This window comes from Oncorhynchus clarkii, chromosome 13 (genome assembly GCF_045791955.1).
Source record: "Oncorhynchus clarkii lewisi isolate Uvic-CL-2024 chromosome 13, UVic_Ocla_1.0, whole genome shotgun sequence".
Classification (NCBI taxonomy): Eukaryota; Metazoa; Chordata; class Actinopteri; order Salmoniformes; family Salmonidae; genus Oncorhynchus; species Oncorhynchus clarkii.
This window is the reverse complement of record NC_092159.1, coordinates 63,483,752-63,506,116: the sequence shown is the minus strand read 5'-3', so window position 1 is coordinate 63,506,116 and position 22,365 is coordinate 63,483,752. Positions and strand designations below refer to the sequence as shown.

Sequence of the window (22,365 nt, the reverse complement as noted above, 5' to 3'; positions counted from 1 at the left end):
TGTGGTCCTCTCAGTCTCTGGTGGGGTGTTGGGCTGGGTGTGAATATATACAGACCAACACTGTCTTTGAGACAAACTAGACTTGCTTCGGTTTGAGTTGTCTACTAATGCTTTCCCTCTGTGTTCAGGTTGGAGTCGGAACAGAACAGTGTCTGGTCTCCCGAGTGGTGCGGTGGTCTAAGGCATTGCATCGCTGTGCTAGCTGTGCCACTAGAAATTCTGGGTTCGAGTCCAGGCTCTGTCGCAGTCGGCCGCAACCGGGAGACCCATGGGGCGGCGCACAATTGGCCCAGCGTCGTCCGGGTTTGGGGAGGATTTGGCCGGCAGGGATGTCCTTGTCGCATCGCGCTCTAGCGACTCCTGTGGCGGGCAGGGAGCATGACAGCTGACACGGTCGCCAGGTGTACAGTGTTTCCTCCGACACTTTGGTGCGGCTGGCTTCCGGGTTAAGTGGGCATTCTGTCAAGAAGCAGTGCGGCTTGGTTGGGTTGTGTTTCGGAGGATGCATGGCTCTCGACCTTCGCCTCTCCCGAGTCCGTACGGGAGTTGCAGCGAGGGGACAAGACTGTAACTACCAATTGGATACAAGGAAATTGGGGAGAAAAAGGAGTAAAAAAGAACAGTGGCTGTCCTCTGTGTTCAGGTTTGGGGTTGTGTTCGTTCGGGCACAAAGCAAGCGTTTGTTATTGGACAGCTACAGATAGAACCTCCTAGTTTCGCCTAATTTTCTAACGCTTCGTCCTTCGTGCCAACTGAACAAGACCCAGGTTGTGTTGTTCTGCTGGAGACTCTGACTGTTGTCTCTAGTGTGTCTGTCAGGACTGCTGGTGTCTTGTGTAGGTCACCACCATACCTAGTTATATAATATGACCGTAATGTGTCTCTGTTGCAGAGCGACGCAGAACAATGATAACACTGGTGTGTTGGTGTCAGTGACTGTGTCCTGACACAGGGTGCTTCCCAAATCCACATTTCACACTATTCCCTATATTGTCCACTACTTTTGACCACAGCTCTATGGGCCCTGTTCAAAAGTAGTGCACTATATAGGGAATATAGTTAAATTTGGGACGTGACCTGTCTCACATTGATGAGAGGAAGCCATTCTAGACTATAGAGAAACACCCCTGGTCTTTAATAAGGGCGTAGGCAGCCTGGCAGCTCACACACACAGAAGTGATGTACAACCTGTGGCGACGTGAGCGATCTCTTTATTGCATGTTTGTACAGTACATCCCCGTTGGTAGATTAGCTGCTCTCACAGCAACAGCTGTACCTGTGGAGAAGCCAGCCTACATGCTGCTTACAATGTGTTGCTGTCAGATGTGTTTTCTTGGTGGAGGTCTGAATTTCACTCCCTCTTGTGTAGCGCTGTAAAATTCAGGTAATTTCCCCTAAACTGCCTTATTCCATCATCGGCTTCCAGGAATCTTCCAACTAGATTCAGAACGCTTGACCTGAGTTCTGACGTTCTCAGCCTTCACCCGAGTTCTGACGTTCTCAGCCTTCACCCGAGTTCTGACGTTCTCAGCCTTCACCCGAGTTCTGACGTTCTCAGCCTTCACCCGAGTTCTGACGTTCTCAGCCTTCACCCGAGTTCTGACGTTCTCAGCCTTCACCCGAGCTCTGGCGTTCTCAGCCTTCACCCGAGCTCTGACGCGCTCAGCCTTCACCCGAGCTCTGACGCGCTCAGCCTTCACCCGAGCTCTGACGCGCTCAGCCTTCACCCGAGCTCTGACGCGCTCAGCCTTCACCCGAGCTCTGACGCGCTCAGCCTTCACCCGAGCTCTGACGCGCTCAGCCTTCACCCGAGCTCTGACGCGCTCAGCCTTCACCCGAGCTCTGACGCGCTCAGCCTTCACCCGAGCTCTGCCGCGCTCAGCCTTCACCCGAGCTCTGACGCGCTCAGCCTTCACCCGAGCTCTGACGCGCTCAGCCTTCACCCGAGCTCTGACGCGCTCAGCCTTCACCCGAGCTCTGACGCTCTCAGCCTTCACCCGAGCTCTGACGCTCTCAGCCTTCACCCGAGCTCTGACGCTCTCAGCCTTCACCCGAGCTCTGACGCTCTCAGCCTTCACCCGAGCTCTGACGCTCTCAGCCTTCACCCGAGCTCTGACGCTCTCAGCCTTCACCCGAGCTCTGAGGCTCTCAGCCTTCACCCGACCTCTCAGGCTCTCACCCTTCACCCGAGCTCTGACGCTCTCAGCCTTCACCCGAGCTCTGACGCTCTCAGCCTTCACCCGAGCTCTGACGCGCATAGCCTTCACCCGAGCTCTGACGCGCTCAGCCTTCACCCGAGCTCTGACGCGCTCAGCCTTCACCCGAGCTCTGACGCGCTCAGCCTTCACCCGAGCTCTGACGCGCTCAGCCTTCACCCGAGCTCTGACGCTCTCAGCCTTCACCCGAGCTCTGACGTTCTCAGCCTTCACCCGAGCTCTGACGCTCTCAGCCTTCACCCGAGCTCTGACGCTCTCAGCCTTCACCCGAGCTCTGACGCTCTCAGCCTTCACCCGAGCTCTGACGCTCTCAGCCTTCACCCGAGCTCTGACGCTCTCAGCCTTCACCCGAGCTCTGACGCTCTCAGCCTTCACCCGAGCTCTGACGCTCTCAGCCTTCACCCGAGCTCTGAGGCTCTCAGCCTTCACCCGACCTCTCAGGCTCTCAGCCTTCACCCGAGCTCTGACGCTCTCAGCCTTCACCCGAGCTCTGACGCTCTCAGCCTTCACCCGAGCTCTGACGCTCTCAGCCTTCACCCGAGCTCTGACGCTCTCAGCCTTCACCCGAGCTCTGACGCTCTCAGCCTTCACCCGAGCTCTGCCGTTCTCAGCCTTCACCCGAGCTCTGAGGCTCTCAGCCTTCACCCGAGCTCTGAGGTTCTCAGCCTTCACCCGAGCTCTGACGTTCTCAGCCTTCACCCGAGCTCTGACGTTCTCAGCCTTCACCCGAGTTCTGACGCTCTCAATTCTGAACTTGACAGAAAGAAATCAAATAGTTTACTCTTCCTTAACTAGTTGACCCTTTAGTTGGGGTCAGAATGGAAGACCTGACCCATACCTCATTCACACACAACATTCCTTTTCCCTGTGAGAACTGTGTGTGTGTGTGCGTGTGCGTGTGAACTGTGTGTGCGTCTCTTTGTGTCTTGCACGTTGTAACAGACCACTCCACCAAAGCCCCCGTTGTGAGATGTATGTGATGTAATGATGTCACAGGGTGCGTACCAAACGGGCCCCCTATTCCCTATGTAGTGCACTACTATTGACCAGGGCCTACATAGGGAATAGGGTGCCCTTTGCAGACACAGAGAAGGGCAGAACAGAGATGTCCTTGGAGCCAGAGAGTTATTGTTACAGCCAGCTGCTCTTAATGCCCTGTTCAGACACAACTACCTGATCCATCGCCGTTGGCTGAGTCCCAAATGGCCCCCTGTATGGTCATAAGCAGTGCACTATTTAGGGGAAAGGGTGCCATTTGGCACTAACCTAATAAGTATCCTGTTCCATGCTTGTTTTCTCTCCTACAAACCCCTGTAGCTGTTTGCTTTCATGTGTAGATAGAAGATGGATGGAAGGCCGCTCACTCTGGTTCACTTCATACAATGGTGTAATCATGTTCTATCCCCTGTGTGTGTGTGTGTGTTGAGGTAATCATGGTTTTGAGTACAGCTGGAATCTCTTAAGGGTCTCGGTAGCGTGCTGTGTTCTGTTCTGTGTTCCTGGTGCTGTAAAGGCCCGGTGTGTGTGTGTGTGTGTTGTCATAGGCAACGAGACGTGAGGATGAGGTCAGTGTTTGGCCTGTGATTGGAGAACTGGGATATAGTTCAACAGGGTGACACTTTCTCAATGTGCATCCCAAAGGTCACCCTATTCCCTATTTAGTGCACTACTTTTGACCAGAGTTCTATGGGCCCTGGCACCCTATTCCCTATTTAGTGCACTACTTTTGACCAGAGTTCTATGGGCCCTGGCACCCTATTCCCTATTTAGTGCACTACTTTTGACCAGAGTTCTATGGGCCCTGGCACCCTATTCCCTATTTAGTGCACTACTTTTAATGGCCCTGGTCAAGAGTAGTGCACTATATAGGGAAAAGGGTGCCATAGGGCCCTGTTCAAAGGAGTGCACTATGTAGGGAATAGGGTGCCATAGTGCCCTGTTCAAAGTAGTGCACTATATAGGGAATAGGGTGCACCCAACATTGCAGCTGTGCAGAAACGTACTATACTAGTCAAAACCCCCCCCCCCCCCCCAAAAAAATGCATTTGATATTATTTTGAGTCCTCTCTGTATGTGTTGTGGGAAGCTGTCCAGGAAGTGTAGTAAGACAAGCTAGAACGTATGTTCTCCGTAAGGATCCCATTGGCTTACACTAGGTGGAGGCTGTATCACTGAACCAGGTTGTAACTGGATTAGATGAGGGCTGGCTAAAACCAGCCAGTGAATTAGAGCCAACTAGGCTGCTTATTGACAAGCAGTTTGTGTTATTTGGTTTGGGCTGGCTGGCCTTTTGGTATAGCCTCCCGAGTGGCGCAGTGGTCTAAGACACTGCATCTCAGTGCAAGAGGCGTCACTGCAGTACCTGGTTCGAATCCAGGCTGCATCACATCCGGCTGTGATTGGGAGTCCCATAGGGCGGTGCACAATTGCCCCGTGTCGTCCGGGTTTGGCCGGGGTAGGCCGTCATTGTAAAATAAGAATTTGTTCTTAACTGACTTGCCTAGTTAAATATAGGTTATGTAAAATGATGTATATCACCTTTCTCCTGAGAAACAAGAATAAGTGTTCTGGGTCATGAATAAGACTAGGAGTTGTTGGTTTTGTGACAGGTTGACTTGAAAATAGCTGATGTAATGTTTGTCTATGTCAGGATGTTGTCCCAGCCCTAGTGTTGGCTGTAGAGCCCAGTCTATCTGCATGTGTTTGGCTTTGGCTAGTGGCAACCAATCAACTCAGCTGGAACACCAACCAATAGAGAGCAGAGAACTCAGCTGGGACACCAACCAACCAATAGAGAGCAGAGAACTCAGCAGGGACACCAACCAACCAATAGAGAGCAGAGAACTCAGCAGGGACACCAACCAACCAATAGAGAGCAGAGAACTCAGCTGGAACACCAACCAACCAATAGAGAGCAGAGAACTCAGCTGGAACACCAACCAATAGAGAGCAGAGAACTCAGCTGGGACACCAACCAACCAATAGAGAGCAGAGAACTCAGCTGGGACACCAATAGAGAGCAGAGAACTCCGCTGGAACACCAACCAACCAATAGCGAGCAGAGAACTCAGCTGGGACACCAACCAACCAATAGAGAGCAGAGAACTCAGCTGGGACACCAACCAACCAATAGAGAGCAGAGAACTCAGCTGGGACACCAACCAACCAACAGAGAGCAGAGAACTCAGCTGGAACACCAACCAACCAATAGAGAGCAGAGAACTCAGCTGGGACACCAACCAACCAACAGAGAGCAGAGAACTCAGTTGGAAGACCAACCAACCAATAGAGAGCAGAGAACTCAGCTGGAACACCAGTGTTTACAAACTCCTGACAGAAATTCTAACAGTCCTCCATCTCTCTCTCCCCCCAGTCCCTTCACTACTAACATAATGTGTTGTTAAGCGATCTTTAAAACGCTGTTGCAACATTACCTGGCATCGCTCCAACTCCTAGTCTGTAAATCAGTGACTAAACTGTGTTACACAAACTCACACGGTGTGTTCATCTACTTTAAGGACTTGTATAAAGTTGTCCGAGCTCTTCACACCCGGGGAAGCTGACCTGTTGTGCCTCTACTTTGAGAGTTGGGAATGTGTTTGTGTGCAAGCATTGAGGCTGATGGGTGTTTTGCACTCGAGTTCTGGTCTCTGAGGTTTTACACCAGGTTTGGGATCTGTGTTGGTACATAGCTATGGTGTGTTTCAGCAGGTGTACTGTACATGCCAGTGTTATGCTCTGGGGCTTGGGCTGATCAATACCACATGCTTGTCCCCAGCCCCCCACCTCAAAGTTCTGTGCAGTGGAACAACATGGCCCTGCTCTGTAAAACCTGCCAAGAAAGAGATGAGCTCACAGTCTCTGTTTTCCTGACCAGACCAGAGGTCTATAATCACCACCAGGTGGTTTATCTCCTCCTGACCAGACCAGAGGTCTATAATCACCACCAGGTGGTTTATCTCCTCCTGACCAGACCAGAGGTCTATAATCACCACCTGGTGGTATATCTCCTCCTGACCAGACCAGAGGTCTATAATCACCAGGTGGTTTATCTCCTCCTGACCAGACCAGAGGTCTATAATCACCACCAGGTGGTTTATCTCCTCCTGACCAGACCAGAGGTCTATACTCACCACCAGGTGGTTGAGACCTCTCCCACTTATAGGTCTGTTCTCCTGACCAGTCCAGAGGTCTATAATCACCACCAGGTGGTTTATCTCCTCCTGACCAGACCAGAGGTCTATAATCACCACCAGGTGGTTTATCTCCTCCTGACCAGACCAGAGGTCTATAATCACCACCAGGTGGTTTATCTCCTCCTGACCAGACCAGAGGTCTATAATCACCACCAGGTGGTTTATCTCCTCCTGACCAGACCAGAGGTCTATAATCACCACCAGGTGGTTTATCTCCTCCTGACCAGACCAGAGGTCTGTAATCACCACCTGGTGATTTATCGCCTCCTGACCAGAGGTCTATAATCACCACCAGGTGGTTGAGACCTCTCCCCCTTATAGGTCTGTTCTCCTGACCAGACTAGAGGTCTATAATCACCACCAGGTGGTTTATCTCCTCCTGACCAGACCAGAGGTCTATACTCACCACCAGGTGGTTGAGACCTCTCCCACTTATAGGTCTGTTCTCCTGACCAGTCCAGAGGTCTATAATCACCACCAGGTGGTTTATCTCCTCCTGACCAGACCAGAGGTCTATACTCACCACCAGGTGGTTGAGACCTCTCCCACTTATAGGTCTGTTCTCCTGACCAGTCCAGAGGTCTATAATCACCACCAGGTGGTTTATCTCCTCCTGACCAGACCAGAGGTCTGTAATCACCACCAGGTGGTTTATCTCCTCCTGACCAGACCAGAGGTCTATAATCACCACCAGGTGGTTTATCTCCTCCTGACCAGACCAGAGGTCTATAATCACCAGGTGGTTTATCTCCTCCTGACCAGACCAGAGGTCTATAATCACCACCAGGTGGTTTATCTCCTCCTGACCAGACCAGAGGTCTATACTCACCACCAGGTGGTTGAGACCTCTCCCACTTATAGGTCTGTTCTCCTGACCAGTCCAGAGGTCTATAATCACCACCAGGTGGTTTATCTCCTCCTGACCAGACCAGAGGTCTATAATCACCACCAGGTGGTTTATCTCCTCCTGACCAGACCAGAGGTCTATAATCACCACCAGGTGGTTTATCTCCTCCTGACCAGACCAGAGGTCTATAATCACCACCAGGTGGTTTATCTCCTCCTGACCAGACCAGAGGTCTATAATCACCACCAGGTGGTTTATCTCCTCCTGACCAGACCAGAGGTCTGTAATCACCACCTGGTGATTTATCGCCTCCTGACCAGAGGTCTATAATCACCACCAGGTGGTTGAGACCTCTCCCCCTTATAGGTATGTTCTCCTGACCAGACTAGAGGTCTATAATCACCACCAGGTGGTTTATCTCCTCCTGACCAGACCAGAGGTCTATACTCACCACCAGGTGGTTGAGACCTCTCCCACTTATAGGTCTGTTCTCCTGACCAGTCCAGAGGTCTATAATCACCACCAGGTGGTTTATCTCCTCCTGACCAGACCAGAGGTCTATACTCACCACCAGGTGGTTGAGACCTCTCCCACTTATAGGTCTGTTCTCCTGACCAGTCCAGAGGTCTATAATCACCACCAGGTGGTTTATCTCCTCCTGACCAGACCAGAGGTCTGTAATCACCACCAGGTGGTTTATCTCCTCCTGACCAGACCAGACCAGAGGTCTGTAATCACCACCAGGTGGTTTATCTCCTCCTGACCAGAGGTCTATTATCACCACCAGGTGGTTGAGACCTCTCCACCTATAGGTGTGTTCTCCTGACCAGACAGGAATGGGTTTCATCCTCTTTCTGTTGTTGTCACGTGCCGTTAGAGGGAGGACAAAGTTCTTGTAAACTGAAGGTTTGCTTGGCTTCATGTTGTACATGTTTCAGCTGCATCTGAATATGGAATTCTCTCTCATTGTATTCATATTATCCAATTGAAGAAGTTTAGCAAAGTTAACAATCTATCATGCTAATCTTTGACAATTACCTAGTTAAGTAGTTTTTTTTTACTTTGAGAAGTGGCCAACATTTACAAAACATCGATGCAGTTTTAGTGTGTTCAATGTTTGGACACGTGGTGTTTTTACTAGACTGACGTTGGAGTTCCCCCACCTCCCTCTCCTCACTCTGATAGCATAACATGACATGCTATGGGCTCTGATTACCACCCAGCCCTGTGGATCTCTGTGTTCCTCTACGCATGGATGACATGATTGCAAATAGTTTATCCAGCCAACAGCCCCCCAGCCCTCACCCCTACTGAGTCCCAGAACAGGGAGAGATAAGCAGGGACAGGGAAGAGACTAGGGGGGGTTGGGGGATAAATAAGGGCCAGCTGCCTCCAGGCTATGAAGAGAGAGGAAAGGAAGGAAGGGAGAGAGGAGTAGAGAGACTGTTGATCTGGCTGGCTGAATAAAGCTCTACTTTCTACCCTTCTTGAAATAAGCAGCTCAGTGTTGAGAAATAAGAGGGGTTTTGTTAGCCAGTCAATTGGTGTAACACTCCTGTCCATTTCACACAGTGAAACAAATGTCAAACTGTCATAGCAGCTTCAGTTACCCTCAACACACTCCATCTCCTCCTCTGTCCTTCTCTCCCCTCTCTGTCCTGTCTTTCCAGCTCTCCTCTTCCCTCCTCTCCATTATATTACACCACCACCCCCACAGCAGGAACCCATTATATTACACCACCCCCACAGCAGGAACCCATTATATTACACCACCACCCCCACAGCAGGAACCCATTATATTACACCACCACCACCACCACCACCACAGCAGGAACCCATTATATTACACCACCACCACCCCCACAGCAGGAACCCATTATATTACACCACCCCCACAGCAGGAACCCATTATATTACACCACCACCCCCACAGCAGGAACCCATTATATTACACCACCACCACCACAGCAGGAACCCATTATATTACACCACCCCCACCACAGCAGGAACCCATTATATTACACACCACCGCCACAGCAGGAACCCATTATATTACACACCACCACCACAGCAGGAACCCATTATATTACACCACCACCACCACCACAGCAGGAACCCATTATATTACACACCACCACCACCACAGCAGGAACCCATTATATTACACCACCACCACCACCACAGCAGGAACCCATTATATTACACCACCACCACAGCAGGAACCCATTATATTACACCACCACCACAGCAGGAACCCATTATATTACACACCACCACCCCCACAGCAGGAACCCATTATATTACACCACCACCACAGCAGGAACCCATTATATTACACCACCACCACCACCACCACAGCAGGAACCCATTATATTACACCACCACCACCACCACCACAGCAGGAACCCATTATATTACACCACCACAGCAGGAACCCATTATATTACACCACCACAGCAGGAACCCATTATATTACACACCACCACAGCAGGAACCCATTATATTACACACCACCCCCACAGCAGGAACCCATTATATTACACACCACCACAGCAGGAACCCATTATATTACACCACCACCCCCACAGCAGGAACCCATTATATTACACCACCACCACCACAGCAGGAACCCATTATATTACACCACCACCACCACAGCAGGAACCCATTATATTACACCACCACCACCACAGCAGGAACCCATTATATTACACCACCACCACCACAGCAGGAACCCATTATATTACACCACCACCACAGCAGGAACCCATTATATTACACACCACCCCCACAGCAGGAACCCATTATATTACACCACCACAGCAGGAACCCATTATATTACACACCACCCCCACAGCAGGAACCCATTATATTACACCACCACAGCAGGAACCCATTATATTACACCACCACAGCAGGAACCCATTATATTACACCACCACAGCAGGAACCCATTATATTACACCACCACAGCAGGAACCCATTATATTACACCACCACCCCCACAGCAGGAACCCAGGGGGTTGTGGTATATAGCCGTGTCGAGCCTGAGAATAGCCCTTAGCCGTGGTATCTTGGCCACATACCACATCTCCCCGGGCCTTATTGCTTCAATAGGTCAGGTTGTAGCTAGTTGCTAGTTTGATTCCTTAAGGGATGTCTGAGCATGTCTACACACACACCCCTGCAGTATGGGCAGGAGTAGGAGTGGAGCGTTCCCTGCTCAATCTGTCAAGACGTATCACATTCCTGTTAAGATAACCCACACCCTGACCGTCTCCCCTAAAACGGTGTCTCACGTTCACTTCATGCCTACAGAATCCCTAGCCAAGATAACCCACACCCTGACCGGCTCCCCTAAAACGCTGTCTCACGTTCACCTCATGCCTACAGAATCCCTAGCCAAGATAACCCACACCCTGACCGGCTCCCCTAAAACGGAGTCTCACGTTCACTTCATGCCTGCAGAATCCCTAGCCAAGATAACCCACACCCTGACCGTTTTGTGTTTATAGAGCGAGAGCGTCTAACCTCCTAGCCGTTCTTCTTTATGAATTGGAGCTGAAGGAGAGGTGTTCTTGTTCTGTTGTTGCATGTTTCTGTGTTTCACAAGCGTGGTTGGCCACAGGGAAGGCCTGTTTGTGTAGACAGAGTGAAATCTGTGTAGTTTATTTTCAGGCGTTGTGTTTATAGCGAGAGAGAGAGAGAGAGAGAGAGACCTCCTAGTCTTTTCTTGTTGATGTGAGTTGGAGCCTTGAAGCAGAACAACACGTTTGTTTGGTTGGTGTTCTGTGCTGTTGCACGTTCCTGCGTTTCCCAACCTCAACTTGCTAGTTGGCCTGTTCATATGTTCACACTACATAGACTGAATGGTCTGGATCTGAAAAGAGCGGCCCCAGCGGTCATTGAGTTTGTTGTCCAGGCGTGTTTCTGAGGCGCGGGAGAGAGAGGCCTGTTGCTCTGCAGCCAGAGCGTGAACCTCGCTGGCCTCGTCTGACGTGAAGAGGGGAGAGCTGAACGTCTAGACTTGCACCGTCACAACCATTATGCTAATGTGCTGTGAACTGAGAGAGAGTCCTTTCCTTTTCGATAGCGATGCTTAAGGCAGTGTTGTGTGTGTTTATAGTTTTGTGCGTAGCTTCAGAGCGTGTGTGTGTGTGTGTGTGTGTGTGTGTGTGTGTGTGTGTGTGTGTGTGTGTGTGTGTGTGTGTGTGTGTGTGTGTGTGTGTGTGTGTGTGTGTGTGTGTGTGTGTGTGTGTGTGTGTGAGCGAGCATAGCCTGAGTGCAGCATAGTGTGACAAGATTTTCTGTGTCCTGTCCCTCCCCTGAACAATAGAGAAGCTCCATTTAGATGGAAATGGGCTGGTGGTATGTCCAATGGAGCATTGAGACAGCATGATGGATACCCACAAACCCCACTGACGTGTGTGTGTGTTATGAAGGGGGTAGTGGTTAATGTAGGGTACATTTTAGTAGGTCTATGTTATGTAGTGGGGATAGTTTGTCATTGTTGAGTTGTACACGTTTCAATCAGTCGATACAGGCCCCTCCTATGCAAACGATTCTAAATATGGCTGCCTGGAATAGGAATCACTGGTTCCTTCAATACAAACGATTCTAAATATGGCTGCCTGGAATGGGAATCACTGGTTCCTTCAATACAAACGATTCTAAATATGGCTGCCTGGAATAGGAATCACTGGTTCCTTCAAAACAAACAATTCTAAATATGTCTGCATGGAATGGAAATCACTGGTTCCTTCAATACAAACGATTCTAAATATGTCTGCATGGAATGGAAATCACTGGTTCTTTCAATGCAAACGATTCTAAATATGGCTGCCTGGAATGGGAATCACTGGTTCCTTTAATACAAACGATTCTAAATATGTCTGCATGGAATAGGAATCACTGGTTCCTTCAATACAAATGATTCTAAATATGTCTGCATGGAATGGGAATCACTGGTTCCTCCAGTTGGTGAAGTCTACAGAATTAACTGCATTTTGCTTCAATATTTTCCCCTAACTGAATGCGTGCAAAAAGACTGAGGGATCACATTGACAGCTTTGCTATCAGGGTTACTAACTAACCTATACTATCAGGGTTACTAACTAACCTATACTATCAGGTTTACTAACTAACCCACATTGACAGCTATACTACCAGGGTTACTAACTAACCCACATTGACAGCTATACTACCAGGGTTACTAACTAACCCACATTGACAGCTATACTATCAGGGTTACTAACTAACCCACATTGACAGCTATACTATCAGGGTTACTAACTAACCCACATTGACAGCTATACTATCAGGGTTACTAACTAACCCACATTGACAGCTATACTATCAGGGTTGCTAACTAACCCACATTGACTATTAACCCTTCATGTCCTTACTATCAGGGTTGCTAACTAACCCACATTGACCATTTAACCCTTCATGTCTATACTAGCAGGGTTACTAATCAATCATGTTTATTTACTGGATGAGGAGTGATTTAAGGGTTACACACACACACACACACACACACACACAGGAATCGATGATGGGCAGCGAGCCAGTGACTTTGGCTCTATACAAAGCCATTTAGACACACTACACATCTGTCTGTAGGACACACACGCTACACATCTGTCTGTAGGACACACACGCTACACATCTGTCTGTAGGACACACACCACACACGCTACACATCTGTCTGTAGGACACACACCACACACGCTACACATCTGCCTGTAGGACACACACCACACACGCTACACATCTGCCTGTAGGACACACCACACGCACTACACATCTGCCTGTAGGACACACCACACACGCTACACATCTGCCTGTAGGACACACACCACACACGCTACACATCTGCCTGTAGGACACACACCACACACGCTACACATCTGCCTGTAGGACACACACCACACACGCTACACATCTGCCTGTAGGACACACACCACACACGCTACACATCTGCCTGTAGGACACACCACACGCGCTACACATCTGCCTGTAGGACACACACACACGCGCTACACATCCCTATCTGTGAGTAAGACATTTAAACGTGTTAACCCTCGCAAGGCTGCAGGCCCAGATGGCATCCCCAGCCGCGCCCTCAGAGCATGCGCAGACCAGCTGGCCGGTGTGTTTACGGACATATTCAATCAATCCCTATACCAGTCTGCTGTTCCCACATGCTTCAAGAGGGCCACCATTGTTCCTGTTCCCAAGAAAGCTAAGGTAACTGAGCTAAATGACTACCGCCCCGTAGCACTCACATCCGTCATCATGAAGTGCTTTGAGAGACTAGTCAAGGACCATATCACCTCCACCCTACCTGACACCCTAGACCACATATGTCAGAGTCAAGGCCCGCGGGCCACATCCGGCCCGCAAGAAGGTTTTTTACGGCCCCTGGGATGATCTTGATTTATTATTAGAACCGGCCCGCAGCAAGCCGGCAGCCCGCAGATCTTTTACACGCACCAATACTACATTTCCCACAATGCAAAGGTGACGCACCGAGCAGTAGGCTGCTTCATTTCAATATTTATTGGCACAGCAGTCGTCAGCATCACAGTAAAATTAACTTTCAGATACCCATCAAAAATGGCAAAACGGAAGGTGGATACTGAGAACCGGGGGTTTCAAACAAGGTGGGAGTCGGAGTATATGTTCACGAAGGTAGCTGGAAAACCTGTGTGTCTTCTGTGTGGAGAAAGTGTGGCGGTACTGAAAGAGTATAATCTGAGACGACATTATGAAACGAAACACGCGGACAAAAACAAGAATATGGACATGGAACAAAGGCTACAAAAGGCAGAGGAATTAAAACGAGGCCTCAAATCTCGACAGGCTCTGTTCAAAAAAGCCAAATCACAAGGCCAGGCTGCTGTCAAGGCCAGTTTTATTTTGGCAGAAGAGATCGCTAAATCAGCCCGGCCATTTACGGAGGGGGATTTCATCAAAAACTGCATGATTAAAGTTTGTGACGAAGTTTGCCCAGAAAAAAGGCAACTCTTTTTAAATGCGAGTCTGAGCAGAAACACCATTGCCGAGAGAGTAGACCAGTTGTCCATCAATCTAAAAGAGCAGCTTGTGAAAAAGGGAAAAGATTTTATTGCATATTCCTTGGCTGTGGATGAGAGCACCGACATTTCTGACATTGCCCAGTTGTCAATTTTCATCCGCGGAGTGGACTCCAACCTAAGCGTGACAGAGGAGTTTTTGGCTTTACGTCCTATGCATGGCACAACTACGGGGCATGATTTGTATGAAGAGGTGTCAAGATGTGTAAATGAGATGGAGCTGCCTTGGGAAAAACTCGTGGGTTTGACAACCGACGGAGCACCTGCGATGTGTGGACACAGGAGCGGACTGGTGGCGAAGATACGGGAAAAGATGCAAGAGGAAAACGCGACAGGTGAGCTGACAGCTTATCATTGTATCATACACCAGGAAGCGTTGTGCGGTAAAGCCTTGAAAATGGAGCATGTAATGAGCATCATCACGCGCACAGTTAACTTTATCAGAGCCAAAGGTTTGAATCACCGCCAGTTCAAGGCATTTCTGACGGAGTTAGAAACGAAGCATGGTGATTTGCCTTATCACACAGAGGTGCGATGGCTAAGCCAGGGAAAGGTGCTTCAAAGATGTTTCGAGCTTCGTGAGGAGATTTGTCTGTTCTTGGACAGCAAAGGGAAAGACACAACACAACTCCGAGACGAAATGTTTCTGTGTGAAATGGCTTTTCTGTGTGACATTACGAGTCATCTGAATGCAATAAACTTGCAGCTGCAGGGTCGGGATCGTGTCATCTCTGATATGTACAGTACAGTGAAGGCATTTAAAACCAAACTGACTCTGTGGGAGACGCAGATGCGGAAAGAAAATTTGAGCCACTTTCCCAGCTGCCAGACCATGAAAGAGAAGCTCTCTACCAGTGCGTTCCCGAGCACACAGTTGGCTGATAAAATAGGTATGCTTGCCGCTGACTTTCGACGCCGATTTGCTGACTTTGAAGCACAAAAAAGCAGGTTGGAACTGCTCGGTAACCCATTTGCTGTTGACGTGGAAAGCTCACCACCAAACCTCCAAATGGAGTTGATTGACCTCCAATGCAATGATGCACTGAGGGCAAAATATGCGGCAGTGGGTGCTGCGGAGTTCGCCCGTTTCCTCCCCGGCACAATGCCCCAGCTGCGCATCCAGGCTGCTCAAACGTTGTCTATGTTTGGCAGCACATACCTGTGTGAACAACTGTTTTCTTTGATGAACCTGAACAAAACATCACACAGAAGTCGACTTACTGCTGAACACCTCCACTCAATTCTGAGGATTTCTTCAGCTCAGAGCCTTACCCCGAACATTGATGAACTTGTGGAAAAGATGGGACACCACCAAGTATCACCCTCAACCTCAAACAAGTGAACATTACTGTGCAATCACATATTTAGAGTTTTTACTCAGTTCAAGTTTAAAAGTTAAAATTTAATATTTGTTTTCACTGCATGTTACTTCTCCTTAAACAAAGTGTTGTTTTTGATTAATAGATTTTTGCACTTTATTTTTTTGTATTTCAATCCAATTATATTTTAAAAAATATTTCAGTTGAGTGGATGATAGAAAATTGCTATTATTGTTTTTTCTTTGAAGTAAATTTAGCCCACTTTTGCTAAAATAGAAAATATAGTCTACTGATGGTGCCTTGAATACCGGTTTCTTTCATTTAATGTTCATGTTATGGGGATATTTATATAAAGGAAATTTGTCTTTTGTGTCTGTTGAAAATTAAAGATTACTGACAGAGCCATAAGAAAATATTGCTTTATTTATCTGATCATATTGTAATATATTTGTTAGGTTTTCAGTAGGTTCAATTAGGTTCACTAGACTATATGCGTCATTTAAAATTTTTTCAATGAACATTCGAACAGTCCGGCCCTCGTCTTGTAGCTGATTTTTTTATTTGGCCCTCCGTCCATTTGACTTTGACACCCCTGCCCTAGACCCACTCCAATTTGCTTACCGCCCAAATAGGTCCACAGACGATGCAATCTCAACCACACTGCACACTGCCCTAACCCATCTGGACAAGAGGAATACCTATGTGAGAATGCTGTTCATTGACTACAGCTCGGCATTCAACACCATAGTACCCTCCAAGCTCGTCATCAAGCTCGAGACCCTGGGTCTCGACCCCGCCCTGTGCAACTGGGTACTGGACTTCCTGACGGGCCGCCCCCAGGTGGTGAGGGTAGGCAACAACATCTCCTCCCCGCTGATCCTCAACACTGGGGCCCCACAAGGTTGCGTTCTGAGCCCTCTCCTGTACTCCCTGTTCACCCACGACTGCGTGGCCACGCACGCCTCCAACTCAATCATCAAGTTTGCGGACGACACAACAGTGGTAGGCTTGATTACCAACAACGATGAGACGGCCTACAGGGAGGAGGTGAGGGCCCTCGGAGTGTGGTGTCAGGAAAACAACCTCACACTCAACGTCAACAAAACTAAGGAGATGATTGTGGACTTCAGGAAACAGCAGAGGGAACACCCCCCTATCCACATCGATGGAACAGTAGTGGAGAGGGTAGCAAGTTTTAAGTTCCTCGGCATACACATCACAGACAAACTGAATTGGTCCACTCACACAGACAGCATCGTGAAGAAGGCGCAGCAGCGCCTCTTCAACCTCAGGAGGCTGAAGAAATTCGGCTTGTCACCAAAAGCACTCACAAACTTCTACAGATGCACAATCGAGAGCATCCTGGCGGGCTGTATCACCGCCTGGTATGGCAACTGCACCGCCCTCAACCGTAAGGCTCTCCAGAGGGTAGTGAGGTCTGCACAACGCATCACCGGGGGCAAACTACCTGCCCTCCAGGACACCTACACCACCCGATGTCACAGGAAGGCCATAAAGATCATCAAGGACATCAACCACCCGAGCCACTGCCTGTTCACCCCGCTATCATCCAGAAGGCGAGGTCAGTACAGGTGCATCAAAGCTGGGACCGAGAGACTGAAAAACAGCTTCTATCTCAAGGCCATCAGACTGTTAAACAGCCACCACTAACACTGAGTGGCTGCTGCCAACACACTGACACTGACTCAACTCCAGCCACTTTAATAATGGGAATTGATGGGAAATGATGTAAATATATCACTAGCCACTTTAAACAATGCTACCTTATATAAATGTTACTTACCCTACATTATTCATCTCATACGCATACGTATATACTGTACTCTATATCATCGACGGTATCCTTATGTAATACATGTATCACTAGCCACTTTATACTATACTATGCCACTTTGTTTACATACTCATCTCATTTGTACATACTGTACCCGATACCATCTACTGTATCTTGCCTAGGCTGCTCTGTACCATCACTCATTCATATATCCTTATGTACATATTCTTTATCCCCTTACACTGTGTACAAGACAGTAGTTTTGGAATTGTTAGTTAGATTACTTGTTATTACTGCATTGTCGGAACTAGAAGCACAAGCATTTCGCTACACTCGCATTAACATCTGCTAACCATGTGTATGTGACAAATAAAATTTGATTTGATTTGATTTGTAGGACACACACACACGCGCTACACATCTGCCTGTAGGACACACACACACGCGCTACACATCTGCCTGTAGGACACACACACACGCGCTACACATCTGCCTGTAGGACACACACACACACGCTACACATCTGCCTGTAGGACACACACACACGCTACACATCTGCCTGTAGGACACACACACACGCGCTACACATCTGCCTGTAGGACACACACAGACGTAAATGTATTAGTGAGGTGAAGGGAGGGAAGTGAATGTTTTGGTTAGTTACATAACATGTATAAAGTCTGTTACACACCTACCAGAGGAACTAGTCCCATTTACACAGGCCGTACCAGGATACTGACCTGTCTATAACATTACACAGGCTGTACCAGGATCCTGATCTGTCTATAACATTACACAGGCCGTACCAGGAGGATACTGACCTGTCCCTGAGATAACACAACTTGTTTTGGAGCTGGGCCTCTCTCTGCACTTGTGTTCAGAAAATGACAAAGGACTGATTTCCTTATAATGCTGATGCACTTGTACATCAATATTTGAGTCAATTAGAAGACACTCTTTTCCAATTCATTCAACTTCTGTTTAGTATGAAGAAACAGCCCCCTAATAATATGATGGGAGAAGTGAAGCCCTCTGTTTATAATTGAATCAGGAAAATCATCTGAATTATTGACACAAGTGAGTCTTGGCCAACCACAGTATTCGTGCATGGCCTCCAGTGGGATTGGACCAGGGCTGAGGAAGAGACCTCGAGTGGGATTGGACCAGGGGAGGGGCCTCCAGTGGGATTGGACCAGGTGAGGGGCCTCCAGTGGGATTGGACCAGGGGAGGGGCCTCCAGTGGGATTGGACCAGGGGAGGGGCCTCCAGTGGGATTGGACCAGGGGAGGGGCCTCCAGTGGGATTGGACCAGGGGAGGGACCTCCAGTGGGATTGGACCAGGGGAGGAGCCTCCAATGGGATTGGACCAGGGGAGGGGCCTCCAGTGGGATTGGATCAGGGGAGGGGCCTCCAGTGGGATTGGACCATGGGGAGGTGGAAGGGACCTCCAGTGGGATTTAAATACCCCCTCCCTCCCCACATCCTTATATTGATCTTGGGGTGGGGGATACACCAGGGTCATGTTCATTAGGACACACCACTGTATAGCTGCTTAGATAGTAACTCTCCATTTCTGACCTTTATCTTTAGTTTGGTGCTTACTGAACGAGACCCACGGATGTTGTTGATGAATGGGTCGACAACAGAGATTTTTGTTGGATGCTTGAGAGATGGTGGTGTCACCAATCTGTCCATGAACAGTAGGAAGGATGACAGATGGTGTTGTCACCAATCTGTCCATGAACAGTAGGAAGGATGACAGATGGTGTTGTCACCAATCTGTCCATGAACAGTAGGAAGGATGACAGATGGTGTTGTTACCAATCTGTCCATGAACAGTAGGAAGGATGACAGATGGTGTTGTCACCAATCTGTCCATGAACAGTAGGAAGGATGACAGATGGTGTTGTCACCAATCTGTCCATGAACAGTAGGAAGGATGACAGATGGTGTTGTCACCAATCTGTCCATGAACAGTAGGAAGGATGACAGATGGTGTTGTCACCAATCTGTCCATGAACAGTAGGAAGGATGACAGATGGTGTTGTCACCAATCTGTCCATGAACAGTAGGAAGGATGACAGATGGTGTTGTCACCAATCTGTCCATGAACAGTAGGAAGGATGACAGATGGTGTTGTCACCAATCTGTCCATGAACAGTAGGAAGGATGACAGATGGTGTTGTCACCAATCTGTCCATGAACAGTAGGAAGGATGACAGATGGTGTTGTCACCAATCTGTCCATGAACAGTAGGAAGGATGACAGATGGTGTTGTCACCAATCTGTCCATGAACAGTAGGAAGGATGACAGATGGTGTTGTCACCAATCTGTCCATGAACAGTAGGAAGGATGACAGATGGTGTTGTCACAAATCTGTCCATGAACAGTAGGAAGGATGACAGATGGTGTTGTCACCAATCTGTCCATGAACAGTAGGAAGGATGACAGATGGTGTTGTCACCAATCTGTCCATGAACAGTAGGAAGGATGACAGATGGTGTTGTCACCAATCTGTCCATGAACAGTAGGAAGGATGACAGATGGTGTTGTCACCAATCTGTCCATGAACAGTAGGAAGGATGACAGATGGTGTTGTCACCAATCTGTCCATGAACAGTAGGAAGGATGACAGATGGTGTTGTCACCAATCTGTCCATGAACAGTAGGAAGGATGACAGATGGTGTTGTCACCAATCTGTCCATGAACAGTAGGAAGGATGACAGATGGTGTTGTCACCAATCTGTCCATGAACAGTAGGAAGGATGACAGATGGTGTTGTCACCAATCTGTCCATGAACAGTAGGAAGGATGACAGATGGTGTTGTCACCAATCTGTCCATGAACAGTAGGAAGGATGACAGATGGTGGTGTCACCAATCTGTCCATGAACAGTAGGAAGGTTGACAGATGGTGTTGTTACCAATCTGTCCATGAACAGTAGGAAGGATGACAGATGGTGTTGTCACCAATCTGTCCATGAACAGTAGGAAGGATGAGTGCTGAGAAGCAGTGTTTATTATATTGCAACGTTGGTTATTTAGGGAATGCTGTCGTAACAAGTTGGTGACGATGAATACTGGGGGATCCCACTCTCCTACAGCCATGCCAGAAGACGGGGGTGAGGAGGAGGGACAGCGTTTATAGAGAGACTAGGGAAAGGGGGGGGGGCGACGGTGAACGGGAGGGATGGAGAGACTGTAAAAGAGAGTAGGTGGTAGAGTTGGTGCTCATGACTCAGACAGCCAATCATAGACAGGATGTGTTTTCAGCAGGAACTGAGATGGTTTAATCAGACAGGATGTGTTTTCAGCAGGAACTGAGACGGTTTAATCACGGACAGGATGTGTTTTCAGCAGGAACTGAGATGGTTTAATCAGACAGGATGTGTTTTCAGCAGGAACTGAGATGGTTTAATCACGGACAGGATGTGTTTTCAGCAGGAACTGAGATGGTTTAATCAGACAGGATGTGTTTTCAGCGGGAACTGAGATGGTTTAATCAGACAGGATGTGTTTTCAGCAGGAACTGAGATGGTTTAATCAGACAGGATGTGTTTTCAGCGGGAGCTGAGATGGTTTAATCAGACAGGATGTGTTTTCAGCAGGAACTGAGATGGTTTAATCACGGACAGGATGTGTTTTCAGCAGGAACTGAGATGGTTTAATCAGACAGGATGTGTTTTCAGCAGGAACTGAGATGGTTTAATCAGACAGGATGTGTTTTCAGCAGGAACTGAGATGGTTTAATCAGACAGGATGTGTTTTCAGCAGGAACTGAGATGGTTTAATCAGACAGGATGTGTTTTCAGCAGGAACTGAGATGGTTTAATCAGACAGGATGTGTTTTCAGCAGGAACTGAGATGGTTTAATCAGACGGGATGTGTTTTCAGCAGGAACTGAGATGGTTTAATCAGACGGGATGTGTTTTCAGCAGGAACTGAGATGGTTTAATCAGACAGGATGTGTTTTCAGCAGGAACTGAGATGGTTTAATCAGACAGGATGTGTTTTCAGCAGGAACTGAGATGGTTTAATCAGACAGGATGTGTTTTCAGCAGGAACTGAGATGGTTTAATTACGGACAGGATGTATTTTCAGCAAAAACTGAGATGGTTTAATCAGACAGGATGTGTTTTCAGCAGGAACTGAGATGGTTTAATCAGACAGGATGTGTTTTCAGCAGGAACTGAGATGGTTTAATCAGACAGGATGTGTTTTCAGCAGGAACTGTGATGGTTTAATCAGACAGGATGTGTTTTCAGCAAAAACTGAGATGGTTTAATCACAGACAGGATGTGTTTTCAGCAGGAACTGAGACGTTTTAATCACGGACAGGATGTGTTTTCAGCAGGAACTGAGATGGTTTAATCACAGACAGGATGTGTTTTCAGCAGGAACTGAGACGTTTTAATCACGGACAGGATGTATTTTCAGCAAAAACTGAGATGGTTTAATCAGACAGGATGTGTTTTCAGCAGGAACTGAGATGGTTTAATCAGACAGGATGTGTTTTCAGCAGGAACTGAGATGGTTTAATCAGACAGGATGTGTTTTCAGCAGGAACTGAGATGGTTTAATCAGACAGGATGTGTTTTCAGCAGGAACTGAGATGGTTTAATCAGACAGGATGTGTTTTCAACAGGAACTGAGATGGTTTAATCAGACAGGATGTGTTTTCAGCAGGAACTGAGATGGTTTCATCACGGACAGGATGTGTTTTCAGCAGGAACTGAGATGGTTTAATCAGACAGGATGTGTTTCTGTAGGGCCGTGTTTGATTGACGCTGGGATGGCTTGGGTTACTCATACATTTACTGATGAGTAAAGCTGATTGAGGCGTTTGTTTTCTAATGAAGTGGATTAGAATGTGATGATGCTGTCGGGCTGGGTG

The 22,365-nt window shown here is 48.2% G+C and overlaps 1 protein-coding gene across 1 annotated transcript in view; it reads left to right on the top strand.

Moving 5' to 3' along the window:
- Window positions 1–22,365, top strand: part of LOC139365247 (casein kinase I) — a 75,105-nt gene that overhangs the window by 2,952 nt on the left and 49,788 nt on the right. The gene's annotated exons all lie outside the window — the stretch shown is intronic.